Here is a 14,943-nt window from a genome sequence, read left to right on the forward strand (position 1 = left end):
ACAGAATAAGAATGAATGGTCGAGGAGAGAAGAGAAAGAACAAAGAAAAGTATTTCCATTTTTCTCCACCTTAATTTTCTCAGAGCCTGCTTTCTCCTTATATTTTGATTGATAATGATGAGTTAATAAATGCTTTGGTAAGGAAACAAGCTGATGGGCATCCTATTGTCCTCTGTCCAGTTTTTACCCTCAGAAAGAGACCCAGGGAGGGGAGGTGAAGTGGGACCTCCCCTAAAAGGAAGAGCAGAAAAATAAGTTCTTGGGAAGAAGAAACAAGATTGGGGAAGAGAACAGTGGTGTGTGGCTCTTTTAGGAGGGAAAGCTTGGGCAACTTCTCTGGGGAGCCCATGGAGGTGGGAAGAACCTCAAGGAGGCAGAACTGCAAAGATCACTTAGGAGACTGTGGCACGGACGCAGGGCTCCCAGCCCAAGCAGATGACCACGAAGATACAGACCACTGTGTACTAAAGAACAGGTAATTCCCCTACTACCATATAGTGAGTGGCAGAGGAGAGGTACGAGCCCAGATATGGCTGCCACTGACAAGGCCTTGGAAATTGGACCTTGAGACCTCACCTGAGTGTGCTGCCAGTGTCCTGCTACAGGGGCCAGCTGGGACTACAGCAGATAGAAGTTCTGGCTACCCCAGTTAAGTGAGAACCCCATATCAGACAGATTTTTATTTAGAAAAGTATTCTGATTTTTTTAGTGCATTGTGGTGTTATAAAATGCATTCCAATGTTTCATATGCATCTCCAAGGAATCAACCTGTACTTTTCCACAATTTGCTTTGTGAATAGGACCACAGTCATTTCAACAACTCACAGTTTTAAATCTCTTTTCTCTCTACCTATGCAAAGAAAAGCTCATGCCCTGGACTTTTTTTTTCCTGTCTACCCTTTGTGCATGTCTCTGCAAGTGCTGGGGTAAGTGGCACAATGGCAGTCCTGTTGACGACAGGTTGGCTCAACCTGATGAGTGCTTGCCCTCCTTTCTGCTGCTCAGCTACATGCAGCAGGCAGAAGTTACAAAAGCATCGGTGGTCCGGGCCAACACCTAGGAAATAAAGGGAGCAGAGTCCTCCTAAGTGTTCTCTGTTTGACTTCAGAAACCACCTCTGCCCTCTCTCAAAAACATTTGTAAAGCCAGTTCCAGCCTTGGTGAAAAATCAGTGGGTCTCTTTTCTTCAGAACCTCTTTACCCTTAAACTCACCAAGTCCTTCTCCCAAAGGCTGCCCCATGCACTCTATGCTTTCTTCCTACATCCTCCTTGGAGGTTTCCCAGCATGCATTTGGAACTCCACAACACAAACTGGGAATAAGTTCAACTCTGTAACTAGTTTTGGTTGTTTTATGATCAATACCTCTTGCCTCAAGCTCTAAAGGGAAATTACAGCTAAATAAGCCCTGTGTTATTATAAATTGTGTGCAGCTTCCCTCTGACTTTGATCCATTCTCATATGGTACAGTAACTGGGTGTCATTATGGCCAAGTACATGTTCAGAATATTGTATTAATACTGGATCACACCCTAAGGAAATGAGCACAAAAAGCCTCATTTCCAATGGGCTCACTTTTTCAATCTTACATTAACTAAGAATCCTTTCTTCTGAGTTCTCATTCTTGCATTCAGGTGCTGGTGTGTGCCCCATGTCATTGAGAGTTGATCTGCCACACTGTGGCTTGAGAAGGAGGAGGAAGGATGTTGCTGGGGCCCAGGAGTAGGGCTACACTACTCTGAACCTCAGAGATTTTGAGTGTGGTATTTTCTCCACTTTAAACATAAAGTTCCAGTAAAGGAGAGTGCTAATAAAAGTTACAATTCATTGAGGGTCTGTGAAACAGTTATATATATTTATCTTTACATAATTAAAATATGTACATATTTATATTCATAGATCAGTTAAAACTTACATAGGGGGATAAAGCAACTGAGGTTCAGAGAAGCTCAGTTGTCTTATTAGCTAGTGAGTGGTAGAGGACAGGTACAAACTCAGATGTGGTTGATGCAAGGTGCTGAACTCCTCTGCTGCGCTGCCTGGTATGAGTCAGAGTGAGCTAGGAGAGTGGCTTGAAGAGGCTAAAGTGATGCCATGGGGATGGGTGGTGGTGCCCAGGACAAAGCAGAACCTGAGACTGGCTCGGTTCCCTCCATCTCTTCCAATACATGTTATCTCTTCCAATAATGGGGTTCCAAGAGGAGAGAGCAGTGCTAGACAGTGCTCACTGCTTTTGTAAGGTTCACTTTGAACCTCTCAAAATCCCAGTCCAGCATAGTACCCCAGCATGCCTCTCCCTGGTAATTCCTATTTTGGGGAATCGATTACTTTCCCCCAACTCTGGAGAAATGCCACCTCACAAACCCAGACAGGTGATGGACCTAGTCTTCATGCATCAGAAGACAGATTTTTTTCCTCCCTCAACCCACATTTTATTTTATTTTTGCCCTGTCCATTATGGCTCAGTTTGTTGCAGCATTGTTGCATACATTAAAACACTGCGGGTTTATTTTCCAGTCAGGGCACATACCTAGGTTGCAGTTCCAATCCCCTGTTGGGCTGCCCTACTAGAAGGCAACCAATCAATGTTTCTCTTTTGCACTAATGCTTCTGTCTTCTCTCTCTCTTTTTTTCCTCTTCTTCTCTCTTCTCTAAAAGGAATGGAAATATTCTCAGATGAGGAAAAATATTTTTAAGTCAACTCACATTTTATATCCCATATGAAACCTATAAGTTGGATATGAGAGCAGAACTGAAACTACAGCAAATAACTTTTTCAAAAAAAGAGGTCCTTATATAAGATTTTTTAAAAAAGAGAGAAAAAATGTAAAGCATGCATTTAAAAGGAAGTAATCATTTCTTAACCATACTAATAATTTAAATAACAATCTACAGAAGGCCATTCTCTGTCCCTTTAAAACCCTGCAGTTGGTGCACCCCTGTAACATTCACCTAATACTCTTTTTATGTGTGTGTAATGATAGTATAATGTTATTATAAAATTTTCTCCTGAGCCCCATGTCCTTTGGGCCACCTTGCACATACAAGGGCAATTTGTTGATACCTGCTTCATGGACTTTTCTGGGTCAAGTGGACAATGGGTCTGTCTGCATTTCATCATATTTCATCACCCATACTGTGAACTGCTTGCAGCAGGGGTGTGCTCTCAACTCCATACTTCATTTGAGTTCCAGCAATGACAGTGGGCAGGAATTTGATATGTTGCTCAGTCATTTATAGTGGCTGGATGCATCCACACAAGTGGAAAGTTCCCCACTGCAGTCTGAAGGGCTTATTTCTTATCCACTGCCTCCTTATCAGGGGTCAATTAAAAACATTATTACCAAACTTTATTTCCATAAATGCAATTACTGGGCTAATTCTTTTTTTTAAAGATTTTACTTATGTATTTATCTTTAGAGGGGAAGAAGAGAGGGAGAGAAACATCAATGTATGGTTGCCTTTCGTGCATCCCCTGCTGGGAACTGGCCTGCAGGGAACTGGTCTGCAACCCAGGAATATGCCCTGAATGGGAATCAAACTACTATCCTCTAGTTCGCAGTCCTGTGCTCAATCCACTGAGCTACACCAGCCAGAGCTTTGGGCTAATTCTTCTAATCAAGAATACTGTGCAACACACAGTAACCTTTGATTTTTTTAAATTAGAAAACTTTGTGACATGCACCTCGGGGTAAAAGTTTGAATTCTCACGTAACTCAAGGAAGAGGTCAGTAGTTTAGAGGAATGATGTGGGTGGAAGAAGTGAGGTTTGCTATAAGCAGAAAAGAGACCATAAAGGCCTTAGCCACTTTCAGGATTGGGGCCTTCATTCTGAATGCCATCAGGAGCCATTGAAAACACTCAGTTGTGCATTTTAGGATATGATCTGAAAAATGACCTCCAGGTCAGGAAAACTGGAAACAGAGGGACAGGAAGCTGCTACAATGAGAGGTAAGTTTTGCCAGAATTCAGAGAGTGGCATAGAGATAGGAAAAAAAATGATCTTAGGAATTTCCTGATGTGGGTATTGAGGATTCAGAAAAAGAAAAACTTTGTGATAGCTTCTGATCTTCTGGCCTAGTCAGCTGTCTAAATGATGATAAGCACTGAGGCTGAATGACTGCAGGAGAAGCAACTCTGGTAGAGTGATCAGACTTTTATGCTTGTGGAACATTTAATGGCAGATGTCCAAGAGGCAATCAAATGCCTGAGCCTAGAGCTAAGGAACACGTTTAGGGCTGGAGTTTAGATCATAAGGAAGCCATGATCATATGGGGGCTACTTGAGACAATACGGCAAGATGTGGCTCCCCAGGAGATGGAGTAGGGCAAAAAAGAAAGAAGCAGAGGATGAACCTAGAAAGAATGCTAACATTGCAGGGACAGGACACTGAGAAGAAGCAAATAGAAAGCTACAGTAGGAGCTTCCCAGTTTTGTCAGCATGATGGGAACATGTGAGGCAAAGTCCCAGCTGGTCTACACTAGAGTTCTCAGTTTTGGAGCAGAGTGCTCAGTTTCACACAGATCTTTGGGGAATGAGTGTGAAGGGCAGAAAAGCTGCATTAACAGCACAGGAATGGAAAAGAGCAAGAGTTTAGGGAGTGGAGGGTACAAAAGATGGAGGATATCCAGTGAAAAAGTGCAAGAGTGTCCCCATAATCAGGTGAGGAGCCTGGGAAAGTGACAAAGCAAGCTTCAAGTAGCCCTTCTGCTTGGCCGTCTCATATGTCTGAGGCACCCTGAGGATGCCATTTACAGCAGGACTTGCTCCTCCCTGACTCCAGCTTTCATAACTGGCTTGCAGCTCTTCTCCCACTTGATCCTCAGTATATGACAGTGAGAGGTCTGGGAGGCTCCATTCTTATGTTCACCGTGTTTGCTTGTAATCCAAAAATAATCAAAAGCACCCCTCAGCCCCAAGTTTTCTGTTCCATCAAAAACCCTACAAAGAACCCTAAAAATTCCACTAAAAAAACTATTAAAACTGATAAGTAAATTCAGTAAAGCAGCAGGATACAAAACTAATACTCAGAAATTGCTTACATTTTTATACACCAAGAACAAACTATCAAAAAGAGAAGCTAAGAGAACAATCCCATTTGTAATTACATCAAGAAAAATAAAATACCTAGAAATAAATTTAATTAAGAAGGTAAAAAACCTATATTCAGAAGATTATAAGATATTAGAGAAAAACTGAAGAAAATACAAATAAATTAAAGCATATCCCATGCTCATAAATAGGAAGAATTAATACTATTAAAATATTCATAGTAATCAAAGTAATCTATAGATTCAATGCAATTTCTACAAAAATACCAATAGCATTTTTCACAATACTAGAACAAATAATTCTCAAAATTTATATGGAGCCACAAAAAACCTCAAGTAGCTATGGCAATCAAAGTTGGAGATATCATGCTACCTGATATCAAACTATACTACCAGACTATGGAAATCAAAACAGCAGGGCACCAGCATAAAAACAAATGCATAGGTCAATGGAACAAAATAAAACCTAGAATAAAACTACAGCTATATGGTCAATTAATCTATTGCAAAGCAAACAAGAATATACAGTAAGGTAAAGACAGTCTATTCAATAAACATTGTTGGAAAAATTAGGCACAAACATGCAAAAAAGAAATTAGACCACCTTCTTACACTGTGTACAAAAATAAACTCAAAATGGAATGAAGAATTAAATGTAAGACCCAAAACCTTACACTCCTATAAAAATAATCTCTGACATTTTTCTTAGTGATATTTTTTGTGCTATATTTTCTTAAGCAAGGAAAACAAAAGAAACAATTAAAAATAGAACTACCTAATGGCTCAGCAATTCTACTTCTGGGTATTTATCCAAAAAATTCAAAACACTAATTCAAAAAAGACTCAAAAGACGCTCCAAACCCCTGTGACGGCCGTGGGCGGCAGAGGAGCCAGCTACGGGAAAGAAACATTCTCAGCCCTCGTGCCGCTGCCATAGTGACTGGACTGGATGCTGGGGAGTCAGGTACGGAAGCCAGGACACTCCAAACCCCTGAGATGGCCCTGGGCGGCAGAGGAGCCCGCTATGGGAACCGGGACATTCTCAGCCCCTGTGCCACTGACATAGCGACGGGACTGGACACTGGGGAATCAGGTACGGGAGTTGGGACATTCTAAGCCTCTGTGCCACTGCCATAGAGACAGGACTAGATGCCGGGGAGTCAGGTACGGAAACCGGGACACTCCAAACCCCTGTGACGGCCCTGGGCGGCAGAGAGAGCCAGATACGGGAGCCGGGACATTCCCAGCCTCTATGCCGCTGCCGTAGTAACGGGCCTGGGTGCTTGAGGAGCCGGCTACTAGAGCTGGGACATTCAGCAGTGATAGGCGACCAACGCAGGGACCAGCTCGAGGCCCAGTGTGAGAGTAGGTGGAGACCGAGAACATCAAGAAACTTCAAGGAGTCTGCACCACTGAACTTCACAAGGATCATACCACAAAAGTTTACACCATAAAAGCAGTGTTTCAGAGCAGATCAATTTTAGAATCAGAGACTAACAAAAAGAGTCTCAAACAATGGGAAGAGAAAGAAACAATCCCCAAATAAAAGAAAAAGCAGAAACTTCAGAAAGAATGTTAGATGAGATAGAGGCTGATCAACTATCAGATAGTGAATTCAAAGCACTGGTTATTACGAAGTTCAAAGAGCTCACAGTGAACTACCAGAAACTACAGGGGAACTACAATGATCTCTCTGCAAACTACATCAACATGAAAAAGGAAATGGAAACTATCAGCAAGGGACAAGAGGAAATGAAGAATAAAATTTCCAAATTGAAGAACACAGTAGAAAGTTTCCAAAGTAGGATAGATGAAGCGGAGGATAGCATTAGTGAGTTGGATGACAAGGTAGAAAGCATCTCACAGAAAGAGCAAGAAAATGAAAAGAGGCTCAGAAAGAATGAAGAGGGATTAAGAGAAACGCAAGACAATATGAAACGTAATAATATCCGAATAATAGGAATACCAGAAGGAGAAGAAGAAGAACAAGGGATAGAAAATGTATTTGAACGAGTAATGAGAGAAAATTTCCCTAATTTGATAAGAGAAAAAGTCTCACAAATCCAGGAATCACAGAGAGTCCCAATCAAGAGGAACCCAAAGAGACCCACTTCAAGATGCATCATCATCAAAATGACAAAATTGCAAGACAAAGAGAGAATATTAAAGGCAGCAAGGGAGCAAAAGAAAGGAACATACAAGGGAGCCCCAATAAGGTTAGCTACTGACTTCTCAATGGAAACACTTCAAGCAAGAGGAGAATGGCAAGAAATATTCCCAGTAATGAGAACCAGAGGCCTACAAACAAGGCTACTTTACCCAGCAAGGGTCTCAATCAAGATAGAAGGCAAATAAACAGCTTCCAAGACAAAAGAAGTCTAAAAGAATATGCCTCCACCAAACCAGCTCTACAAGAAATACTAAAAGTACTGCTTTAAGGAAAGAAAGGAAAAGAGGGAGACAGAGAGGAACACAGGTACAAAAATGGCAATGAATAAGTACCTATCAATAATAACCTTAAACGTAAATGGATTAAATGGTCCAATCAAAAGACACAGAATAGCTCAATGGATAAGAAAGCATGGCCCACACATATGCTGCCTACAAGAGACCCACCTCAGGACAAAAGACCATCACAGACTAAAAGTGAAAGGCTGGAAACAAGTTTTCCAAGCAAATAGACAGGAAAAAAAAGCTGGGGTGGCAATTCTCATATCAGACAAAATAGACTTCAAAAAAAAAAAAGGCCATAAAGAGAGACCCAGAAGGTCACTTCATTATACTCAAGGGAAGAAACCACCAAGAAGACATTAACATTGTAAACATATATGCACCAAACATAGGGGCACCCAAATATATCAAGAAAATCTTAGAGGACTTCAAGAAAGATACTGACAGCAACACAATTATAGTAGGGGATTTTAACACCCCACTATCAAAAATGGACAGATCTTCCAAACAAATTATCAACAAAGATATCGTGGCATTAAACAATACCCTAGATAAAATGGACTTAACTGATATATAAAGAGCCCTTCATCCCAAAGAAGCTAAATACACATTCTTTTCAAATGCACATGGAACATTTTCAAAGATAGACCACATGATAGGACACAAAACGAGCCTCAACAAATTCAAGAAAATTGAAATCATACCAAGCATCTTCTCTGACCACAAGGGACTGAAATTGGAAACCAACCCCAAAGAAAAACACCCAAGCATCCCAAATCATGGAGACTTAATGGTATGCTATTAAACAATGAATGGATCAAGAATGAAATTAGGGAAGAAATCAAAACGTTTCTAGAAACAAATGAAAATGATCTCACAACAACCCAAAACTTATGGGACACAGCAAAGGCAGTCCTGAGAGGGAAGTTTATAGCAATACAGGGCTATCTAAAAAAGATAGAAACATTTCAAACAAACAACCTAACCGTATGCCTGCAAGAACTCGAGGAACAACAACAAAGACAGCCCAGAGCAAGCAGAAAGAAGGAAATAACCAAGATTAGAGCAGAATTAAATGACATAGAAACTAAAAGCACAATTTTAAGGATCAATGAATCCAGGAGTTGGTTCTTTGAGAAGATAAACAAAATAGACAAGCCTTTAAGTAGGCCCATCAAGAAAAGAAGGGAACGGACACAAATAAACACAATCAGAAATGAAAGAGGAGAGATTACAACTGACACCACAGAAATAGAAGAGATTGTAAGAAATTACTATGAAGAACTGTATGCCAAGAAATTTGAAAACCTAGGGGAAATGGACACATTTCTAGAAAAATACAATCTTCCAAAACTCAGTGAAAAAGAAGCAGAAAATCTAAATACACCAATAACAGCAAAAGAAATTGAAGCAGTAATCAAAAACTCCCATCACACAAAAGCCCTGGACCAGATGGTTTCACAGGAGAATTCTACAAAGCATTTAAGGAAGAGCTAACCCCTATTCTCCACAGACTATTCCAAAAAATCCAGAAGGATGGAAAACTCCCAAATTCTTTTTATGAAGCCAGCATCATCTTAATTCCAAAACCAGATAGAGACACAACAAAGAAAGAAAACTTCAGGCCAATATCGCTGATGAACATAGATGCTAAAATCCTCAACAAAATATTGGAAAATCACATCCAACAATATATCAAAAAGATCATACACCATGATCAAGTGGTATTCATCCCAGGGATGCATGGATGGTTCAATATTTGCAAATCAGTAAATGTAATACATCACATAAACAAAAGCAAAGACAAAAATCACATGATCATATAAATAGATGTGGAAAAATCTTTTGATAAGGTACAACACCCATTTATGATAAAAACACTCAGCAAAGTGGGAATACAGGGAGCATTTCTCAAAATAATAAAGGCCATATATGAGAGACCTACAGCCAATATCATACTCAATGGGCAAAAAATAAAGCTTTTCCACTAAGATCAGGAACAAGACAAGGTTGTCCACTTTCACCACTTCTATTCAATATACTATTGGAAGTTTCAGCCACAGCGATCAGGCAAGAAAAGGAAATAAAAGGCATCCAAATAGGAAAGGAGGAAGCAAAACTGTCACTGTTTGCAGATGACATGATAGTGTACATGAAAAATCCTATAGACTCTACCCAAAAACTGCTCGAAGTAATTAATGAATTTGGCAAAACAGGTGGTTACAAAGTCAATATCCAGATATCAAAGGCATTTTTGTATACCAACAGTGAATCAGCAGAAGCACAAATAAAGAAAAAAATCCCATTCGATATAGCAAAAACAAAAATAAAATATCTGGGAATAAACCTAACTAAGGAGGTAAAAAAAAAAACCTGTATGCAGAAAACTACACAGCCCTGAAGAACGAAATCAAGGAAGACACAAACAAATGGAAACATATACCGTGTTCATGGATTGGAAGAATTAACATCATCAAAATGTCCATACTACCAAAAGCAATATACACATTCAATGCAATACCTATTAAAGTACCAATGGCATATTTCACAGACATAGAACAAACACTTCAAAAATTTATATGGAACCATAAACGACCCTGAATAGCAGCTTCACTTTTGAGAAAGAAGAACAAAGTAGGAGGGATCACAATACCTGATATCAAACTGTATTACAAGGCCACTGTAATCAAAACAGCCTGGTATTGGCATAAAAACAGGCAAATAGACCAATGGAACAGAACAGAGAGCCCAGAAATTAACCCAACTCTCTACAGTCAATTAATATTCGACAAAGGGGGCAGTAACATAAAATGGAGTAAAGATAGCCTCTGCAACAAATGGTGTTGGGAGAACTGGACAGCTACATGCAAAAAAATGAAACTTGAGCACAGACTTACACCATACACCAAAATAAATTCAAGGTGGATAAAAGACTTAAATGTAAGTCGTGACACCGTTAAAGTCCTAGAGGAGAACATTGGCAAGAAAATCTCAGATATTTCATGTAGCAACTTCTTTACTGATATGTCCCCTAGAGCAAGGAATGTAAAGTAAAGAATAAACAAATGGGATCTCATCAAAATAAAAAGCTTCTGTGTGGCTAAAGAAAACAGTATTAAATTAAAACAACAACCAACTGTATGGGAAACCATATTTGCCAATGATACCTCAGACAAAGGTTTAATCTCCAAAATATACAAAGAACTTACAGGACTCCACTCTAAGAAGACACCCAACCCAATTAAAAAAATGGGAAAAGGACTTGAACAAACACTTCTCCAAGGAGGACATGCAGAACATTCAGAGACACATGAAGAGATGCTCAATATCATTAGCTATCAGAGAGAAGCAAATTAAAAGCACAATGAGATACCACTTTACACCAGTCAGGATGGCTATCATAAACAAAGCAACAAACAACAAATGTTGGAGAGGTTGTGGGGAAAAGGGGTCCTTAGTCCACTGTTGGTGGGATTGCAGACTGGTACAACCATTATGGAAAAGTGTATGGAATTTTCTCAGAAAAATAAAAATCAACCTGCCTTTTGACCCAGCAATTCCACTGCTAGGATTATATCCTAAGAATCCTAAAACATCAATTTCAAAGAAGCTATGCACCACAATGTTCATAGCAGCACAATTTACAATAGCCAAGAGTTGGAAGCAACCTAGGTGCCCATCAGTAAATGAATGGATCAAAATATTGTGGTACATACACACAATGGAATTCTATGCTGCAGAGAGAAAGAAGGAGCTACTATCTTTTGCAACAACATGGATGGAACTAGAAAGCATTATGCTGAGTGATATAGGCCAGGTGCTGAAAGACAAATACCATATGATCTCACCTTTAACAGGAAGCTAAACAACAAAACAAACAAGCAAGCAGAAAAAAAACAAAGACACTGAAATAGAGAACAAGGGGATAGTAACCAGAGGGGGAGAAGGAAGGGAAGTTAAGGGGGAAAAAGGGGGAGGGATTTGGAGGAACAAATAGGAAGGACACAGGGACGAGAACTAAGGGGGGTGGAAATGGGAGGGAGGTGGGGAGCAAGGGGCGGGGGAGGCTGGGATGGGAAAAATAGACAAAAAACTGTACTTGAAAAATAACTAAATAAATTAATTATAAAAAAATAAATAAATAATGAAAAAAAGACTCAAAAAACTGAGGTAAACTTAAGAACAGGAGGCACAGGTTTGGTGGCTAGAGAGATTGTGGTGGATGCACTGCACTATTTTGACCAAGTTTACAAAGCACCTGCTGTTCAAAAAGCAGCTCTGGTGCTGGTGGAAGAGGAATTCTCAGATACCAACATATGCAAAACTACTTGAGCTACCTGACAGCCCCAGATTATTCTGCTTTTGAAACACTTATTGAGAAATGAATTTGAAAGACTGGCTGCTCCACAACTAGTTGAATTGTTCAGTGTGAAAAAATATGAACTTCCAGCTCCTTCTTCAGGTCAGAAAAATGACATTACTGCATGACCAGAATGTGTAAACAATTCAAAGACCCAGTTAGAACATCAAGCAATTTAAATTAAGAATCTGGAACTAATGTCACAGAATGGATGCAATGCCTGGAAAACATAAGGAAAATCTAGTTTGTATGATTGGATACTCACAGAAAGAGCTCCAGAAGTGAAGGGAACACATTCAAAATTTAGCCTGGCAGTAAAAGAATATGCAACTTACAGCTGGATATAAATTAGGAAAAATAGAGTCAAATTTGGTATCTCTGGTCAGAAAGAATTATGACATTGAAAGGACTATTGAACAATTAGAAAATAAAGTCTTTTAAATTAAACAGCAACATGGAGAGGCCAACAAAGAAAACATCTGACAAGACTTCTGAAAAACAATTAATTCAGAGGGTAGGAAGAAAGGTAAGTTGGGCTTTCACAGATCTGGCACCAGCACTATGGAGGACAACTGCATCTTACAGAACTCATAAGTGGTTAAGTGTTCAGAAACTCTGGAAAGTGGATTTCTATATTCTATTTGTACATTAGAAAAATAAAAATTCCAACTTGGAAAGAAAAAGAAAAGACATATGCATCCCTCTGTTCCTTGCACTATAAATCTAAGCAATATAATAACCAATTTATCTAAGACAATATATCTAAGTTACCTAAGTGTCCTTCAAAAGATAAAAAAGGTATAGTATATGTACATACAATGGAATATTACTCAGCCATAAAAAGAACAAAATCTTACCATTCACAACTATATGGATGGACCCAGAAGGTATTATGCTAAATGAAATAAATCAGACAGAAAAAGACAAATACTATATGATTTCACTTGTATGTGGATTGTACTGAGCAAAATAAACAAGATGGAAAGAGACTCATAGATACAGATAGCAGACTGATGGATGCCAGGTGGTACACGGGTGGAAGAATGGGTAAAGAAGGTGAAGGACTTAAGAAGTACAAATTGTGAGCTATAAAAACAGTCACACAGGTGTAAAGTACAACATAGAGAATATGGTAACACAGTAATAACTATATATGGTGCCAGGTGGGTACTAGATTTATCGGGGCAATCATTACATAAGTTATAATAATGTCTAACCACTATGCTGTACTCCTGAAAGTCAATATAACATAATATTGAATTGTCAACTATAACTGAAAAGTAAAATAAAGGGGAAGGAAGATGTTGGAGGAGTGAATGTAAGTCACACCCACCTCCTACTAGGACCAATCTGGAATTACAACTCAATTGTGGAGAAACAACCCAGAACAAACAACTGAGCAATAACTAAAGAGAAACATATAACTTCAGACATACAGAACCAGCTTTGGCACAACCAGTCTGGTAAGGAGTGCAGTGGAGACTCGAGATAGCTGGGTGGGTATCCATAGGCAGCAGTGCTGGTGGGAAAATTAAGCGGCCAGTTGGATCACTCAGAGAAGACTGGGGCCTAAACCCTGAGCTAGGATTCCAGCTTAGAACACCAGAGCCCAAAAAGTACACGGATAACAACCAGTGGAAAAGCAGCAGGGTTGATCTCTACCACAGACAGATGGCTGGAGATGCAAGGGCAGTTTTAAAAGGCCAACACCAAAGTTTTCCATTGCAGCCACTTACCTGGGGCTCAGGTAAAGGCAGGGAAGAGTGGGTTGGAGAAGCCTGAAGAGAGACTGGGGATGGAAGCCTTGAGGAGAGAACTGAGAAAGTAGCTGCCAGATCCCAGTACTGAGTCATCCCCCAGACCACAGCAACCTTTGTGCTCAGGCAGACCACTTCCCTCTGAGTGGTAGTAGTCTGAGGGGAAACAATAGCCCCAACCCCAGGAGAGTCTCTGCCCTGGACTTTAGTGCTTAAGCCTGACTGCTGAGTCCTAGTGACCAGACAAACAACCAAAGGATACAGCCAGAGATAGTAGATCACTGGCAAAGGTGGGGCAGAGTGGACTAGAGAGACTTGAGGAATGACTGGGGATGGAGGCTTTGGGAAGATAAGTGAGAAAGTAGCTGCCAGGATCTGGTGCTGAGCCAATCCCCTTTATAGCAATCATCCTGCTTAGGCAGACCACTAGCCTCTGAGCAGCAGCTACCTGAGGAGAAACAATAGCCCCCAATGCTGGAGGGAGTCCACCCCACCCTACAGTGCTTAAACCTGACTGCTGAGTGCGGAGTGACCAGATTAACAAATGAAAGTGACAGCAGATCACTGACAGTATCCACAGGCTGCCTAAGGTCAGAAAGGGTTAATATCTGACATCACCAAAGGCAGATCCAAAAAGAAGAAAAAATAGTGGTAAATATAAGAGGCTACCAATACAAAAGCCACTGTGATCTTCTTCATGATTTGCAATATTTTCTTTCCTGCATAGTTTTATAACATTCATTTCTTGTCCAGCAAATTTGTGTAGAATAAGTCACTAGATTTTATACTATAGTATAACCTCAATTCACATATTTGCCCCTCCCTTCTTGTAGCCCATCTTATCTCCCTCTTTCCTTGCAGTATTCTCATTTCAAATTTGGTTTTCCCTCTAGATACAACTTACTTCCATTCCACAATCTTATTATTTCTCCCCTTTCCAGACACTCAAAATGAATTCTCTGGTCAAGGGTGATTTCACATAATTTTTCTCAGCTATTAAAATACCTGTGTTCTCTCTACACCTGTAAGAAACTTTACCAGTTTGTTGTGGATAGGGTTGTTGTTGTTGCATTATTTTTTCAAAGTTATCTCTAGAACTTCACTAATTCTGTGTTTCAAATAACAAATTTTACTGTTCCACTCCCCTACTCATTTTTACTTGACTTTTAATTTGTTTTTTTCTTTTTCTTTGTCTTTCTTCTAATTCTTTTTCATTCTGCCATTTTATTTTTCTTTATTCTCCTTTTTCTTTTTTTTTACATTACAAATTTTAATTATTCACTCACTTAGTCTAGTTTTTGTTCCTCACTCTTGTGAGGAACAG

At 39.8% G+C, this 14,943-nt stretch overlaps 1 pseudogene; it reads left to right on the forward strand.

Annotated features, from left to right (window-relative positions):
- Positions 1 to 347: 347 nt before the first annotated feature.
- LOC119062908 (pre-mRNA-splicing factor SPF27-like) lies at positions 348 to 12,357 on the forward strand (annotated as a pseudogene).
- Positions 12,358 to 14,943: the final 2,586 nt, after the last annotated feature.

Source organism: Artibeus jamaicensis, unplaced genomic scaffold (assembly GCF_021234435.1).
Source record: "Artibeus jamaicensis isolate MK-2021 breed Jamaican fruit bat unplaced genomic scaffold, CSHL_Jam_final contig_769, whole genome shotgun sequence".
NCBI classification, from domain to species: domain Eukaryota; kingdom Metazoa; phylum Chordata; class Mammalia; order Chiroptera; family Phyllostomidae; genus Artibeus; species Artibeus jamaicensis.